General features: G+C 50.2%; 1 pseudogene across 1 annotated transcript; it reads left to right on the plus strand.

The window, feature by feature from the left end:
* The first annotated feature begins 381 nt into the window (after nucleotides 1-381).
* LOC308261969 (cyclin-dependent kinase-like 3) lies at nucleotides 382-4,460 on the plus strand (annotated as a pseudogene). The gene is made up of 3 exons: nucleotides 382-913; nucleotides 2,897-3,044; nucleotides 3,330-4,460. The product of its transcript is annotated as a cyclin-dependent kinase-like 3 (transcript).
* Nucleotides 4,461-5,209: the final 749 nt, after the last annotated feature.

Consider the following 5,209-nt stretch of genomic DNA (forward strand, 5'->3'; position numbering starts at 1 on the left):
TAGGAAAAACAGTTTTAAAATTCATTTGACAGAGTAAAAGACCCAGAAAATTTAAAGCAGTTTTAAGCCAACAAAGCAATGTGGGAGGCATTATAATACCCAGTTTAAAATTGTACTTCAGAGAGACAGTAACAGTAACAGCATGATACTGGCATAAAAACAGACACATATAACCAGTGGAATAGAACTGAAGGCACAGAGACAAAAATACATAGGTAGAGCTGGCGGCCCAAAGCCGGCAGGGATCACCTGTGGAGGGTGAGTGGTGTCCCGCGGTCGGGCTGGGACTCAGGATGGACTGAGGTGGCTTTGGCCAGGAGGATCAACCCCGGGAGGGCGTAGTGCCAGTCCGCGGCGGGATGTGGGAAGTAGAACCTGGGCCTGAAAATGGAGATGTATGAGACCCTTGGAAAAGTGGGCGAGGGGAGCTGCGGAACAGTCATGAAGTGTAACACATAAGGACACGGAGCAGATATTGGCCACTAAAATATCCTATGAAAAGCCAGTAAAATCTGTCAACAAAATTGCAATGAGAGAAATAAATTTTGTCATGAACATCTGGTCAATCTGAAGATTTTAGACAGAAAAAGAAAATTCATTTGGTGTTCAAATTTATTGACCACACCGTATTAGACGAGTTACAACATTATTGTCATGGACTAGAGAGTAAACGACTTAGAAAATACCTCTTCCAGATCCTTCGAGCAATTGAATATCTTCACAATAATATTATTATCCATCGAGATATAAAACCTGAGAATATTTTAGTCACACAGTCAGGAATTACTAAGCTCTGTGACTTTGGTTTTGCATGGACACTAGCAGCTCCTGGGGACATTTACACAGACGATGTGGCCACGTGCTGGTACAGAGCTCCAGAACTTGTGTTAAAAGACACATCTTGGGAGAGCTGGCAAGATGGCAGCTGCTGAAAAGGACACGCATTCCTTGGAGAAGCCCTGGACACCAGATTTTGGTTTAATATTTGATCGGAACAACTTAAGGAGACATTTCCAGCAGTGACGTCCTATCTAGAGAGAGAGCGGGTAATGGCGGAATTAGAAGCAAGATGACAAGGAGGGGCCCGCCAAGCAAGAAAAGTGATTTTTGGAAGAACATCCCAGAAGAGATTAGAGAAAAGACTGCTTCAGCCATGCATGCTGGGGAACTCTTAACAACATACCCTGTAAGAAAGATGATCTGGGCGTGTTGGAGGGAGCCCAGCAGTACTGGGACCTCCGAGGCCATGATTGTAGCCTGCCGAGGGGTGAGGCCGATGCTGGGGCCAGCGAGGCCGGGATTGAAGACTTCTGTGAGGTAAGGCCAGTGCTGGGGCCTCCGAGCTGGGATCGGTGCTGGACATGAGGCAAGGCTGGTGCTGGGGCCTCCGAGGCCGGGATTGGAGCCTGCCGAGGGGTGAAGCCAGTGCTGGGGCCTCTGGGACCAGGATCGGAGCCTGCTGAGAGGTGAAGCCGGTGCCGGGATCAGTGAGGCCGGGATCGGAGCCTTCCGTGAGGTAAGGCTAGTGCTGGGGCCTCTGAGGCCAGGATCGGAGGCTGCTGAGGGGTGAGGCTGGTGCCGGGATCAGCGAGGCTGGGATCAGAGACTTCTGTGAGGCAAGGCTGGTGCTGGTTCCTCTGAGGCTGGAATCGGAGCCTGCCATGAGGCAAGGCCTATCCTGGGGCCTCCGAGGCCGTGAGCAGAGCCTGCCAAGGGTTGAGGCCGGTGCCGGGACCAGCGAGGCCAGGATCAGACCTTTCGTGAAGCAAGGCCGGTGCTGGGGCCTCCGAGGTTGGGATCGGTGCCTGCCATGAAGCAAAGCTGGTGCTGGGGCCTCCGAGGCCAGGATTGGGGCCTGCCGAAGGGTGAGGCTTTGTGCTGGGACCTCTGAGTCCGGGACTGGAGCCTGCTGAGGGGTGAGGCCGTGCCAGGACCAGCGAGGCTGGGGATGGAGCCTTTGGTGAGGCAAGGCCAGTGCAGGGGCTTCTGAGGCCGGGATCATACCCGGCCATGAGGCAAGGCCTGTGTGGAGCCTCCGAAGCTGGGATTGGAGCCTGCCGAGAGGTGAGGCTGGTGCCGGGACCAGCGAGGCTGGGATCGGAGCCTTCCGAGAGGCAAGGCCGGTGCTGGGGCCAGCAAGGCTGGGATCACAGCCTGCCGTGAGGCAAGGCCAGTACTGGGACCTCCGAGGGCATGATCGGAGCCTGCCAAGGGGTGAGGACGGTGCTGGGGCCAGCGAGGCCGGAAACGGAGCCTGCCATGAGGCAAGGTTGGTGCTGGGGCCTCTGAGGCCAGGATCGAAGCCTGCCATGCGGTGAAGCCATTGCTGGAGCCAGCGAGGCCGGTATAAGAGCCTGCCTTAAGGCAAGGCTGGTGCTTGGGCCTCCGAGGCTGGGATCAGAGCCTGCCATGAGGCAAGGCCGGTGCAGGAGCTAGTGAGGCTGGGATCAGAGTCTGCCGGGTGGCCAGGCCGGATCCGGTGCCTTCAAGAGTGGGATCGGAACCTGCAATGCGGCATCCACACGTAAATGTCACAGAAAATAAAAAATCAGATGCTTTCCCTAATATGCAAAAACTAGGAAGAAATAGATAATAGGAGGAAATCTAGTGGAAGAAAGGGCCCTATGGAAGAGCAATTAAGGTAACCTATCAGAGGGGATGGGATGGGGGAAGATGGAATCGCTTTAAAGCACATGATGTACTTAAGCAAATACATCAAAGTTAAGCACTAACTCAAGCATGGGATCGAGGGAGTGGGAGGGAATGGGATGGGGAATGGATAATGGCTAATTGGATGATGTGTGCTTGGATATCCTCACAAGTCTCGTATTTCATTGAGATGTCAAATAATTAAAAAATATATATTGTAAAATTTTAAAAAAGAAACATCTTACAGAAAGCCTGTGGACATCTGGGCTCTGGGTTGCATGATCATTGAGGTGGACACCGGGAACCCCTACCTTCCTAGCACTTCTGACTTGGACTTACTCCATAAAATTGTCTTAAAAGTAGGTGATCTAAGCCAGGATTGGTGGCACATGCTTGTAATCCCAGAACTTGGGAGGCCGAGACAGGAGGATCGCGCAAGTTTGAAGCCAGCCTGAGCTACTTAGTGAGGCTCTCAGCAACTTAGTGAGACCCTGTTTCCAAAGAAAATATAAAATGGATCTGGGAGTGTAGCCCAGAGATAGAAAGCCCCTGGGTTCCATCACCAGCAGCGTGTGTGTGTGTGTGCGCGTGTGTGTGCGTGTGCGTGCGCACACACACACACACACACACACACACACACACACACACACACACGGCAATCTGTCTCCTCACTTACCAAGAGCCCTACTTTTGCTGGGGTGACCTGCCTCAAGTTCAACACCTCAAAACCGGAAGGAAAAAGTATCCAAAGCTTAATGGGTTGCTGGCAGACATAGCTCATACTTGTTTACAAATTGATCCTGCTGAGAGAGTATCATCTACTGATCTTTTGCATCATGAATATTTTACTAGAGACGGCCTTTTAGAAAAATTCCTACCAGAACTAAAAGCTAAGTTGCTACGAGAAGCAAAAGTCAATTCATTTGTAAAGCCAAAGGAGAATTTCAAAGACAATGAATTTATGAAGGATGAAAGAAAAACAATGTTTACCAATACATTGCTCACCACATCCGTTTTGGCAAAGGAGATAGGAAAAGAGAAGAAGTCCAAGGAGATCAAAGTCAGAGTTGTTAAAGTCAAAGGAGGAAAGGGAGACATCTTAGAACCGAGGAAGACCGAGTATGAAGGTGGACGGGGCTGGCAGGATGCCTCCGAGAGCGCTCCTTCTGCGTCCCAAGACGACAGAGCTGGACCTGCAGACCACCCCTCCCACGAGACCCGCTGAACCCAGCACCCCCTCCACTGGTGTGAAAGAAGACGCACACTCTGGAGGCTGCATGACAATGCCGCCCATCAATCTAACTAGCAGTAATTTGATGGCTGCAAATCTTAATTCAAGTCTCTCCCATTGCAAACCCAAGGTTAGCTGAAAGAGTAAAAAAGAGACATACTTCTTCACAAGCTCTTGGACAAGTTGTATCTAACAGCAAGCAAGAGGACACGGGCCCCGCTCAAAACCACGTGGAGAAGAGCGTGTTCACCGGTCACCGAGCAGGTCACAGTGACCAGGTGGCTAGCGGGAGCAAGCAGAAGCTGAGCTTCTCCAGATCAGGCTGGAAGGAGTTCCACTTACCAGAGATGCCCCTCGCAGTGCAGGTAAAGGAGCCCAAGGCAATGGAATTAAACAGATAAAAACGCTGAGGAGGGAATCGTAGAAAACAGAATCATTTAAAATACCAACTTTACTTAATGGGGACCCAAATCAAGAGAAGCAAGAGGGTGGAGATGGCTATTGTGAGGGAAAGAATTTGAAGAGCAACAGATTTTTTTTCTGGAGTCAAGTTGAGATCAATCAAAGACCTGGAAGTTAGACTGGAGGCAGTGAAGCTACTAGAGGAAGGCATAGGTCCAACACTCCCCCATATAGGCACAGGTAGAATCTTTCTCAACATGACCCCCAAAGCTCAGGAAATTAAAACAAGAATTAATAAGTTGGAGGACATTAAAAGGTTTCTTCTCATCAAAGGAAACCATCAACGGTCTAAAGAGAAAGCCTATAGAATGGGAGATCTTTGCCAGCTATCCCTCTGATAGAGGACTAATATCTAAAATATACAAAGAACTTAAAAGACATTACACTAAACATAACCCATTCAAGAAAAGGGCAATTGAAGTCAAGCATGTAGCGCATGCTTGTAATCCCAGTACTTGGAAGGCGGGGACAGGAGGACCAACCTCAGCTACTAAGTGAGGCCCTCCGCAACTTAGACCTTGTTTCAAAATAAAGAATAAAAAATAAGGCTGAAGGTATAGCATGGAGGTAGAGTGCTCCTGGGTTCAATCCCCAGTACCCACACACATGGGCGCATGCGCATGCGCGCGCGCGTGCACACACACACACACACACACACACACACACCAAACAAACAAAGAAACAAAACTACCCTGAGATTTTTTTCTAGCCCCGATCAGAATGGCAATCATTAAGTCAAAAAACGCCAGGCGTGGTGGCGCATGCTTGTAATCCCCGTGCTTGGGAGGCAGAGACAGGAGGATCGCACAGGTTCGAAGCCAGCCGCGCTGGCTTAAGAGACCCTGTTTCCACATAAAAAAGTATAAA

The sequence above is a fragment of the Muscardinus avellanarius genome, assembly GCF_963383645.1.
Source record: "Muscardinus avellanarius genome assembly, chromosome: 4".
Taxonomy (NCBI): domain Eukaryota; kingdom Metazoa; phylum Chordata; class Mammalia; order Rodentia; family Gliridae; genus Muscardinus; species Muscardinus avellanarius.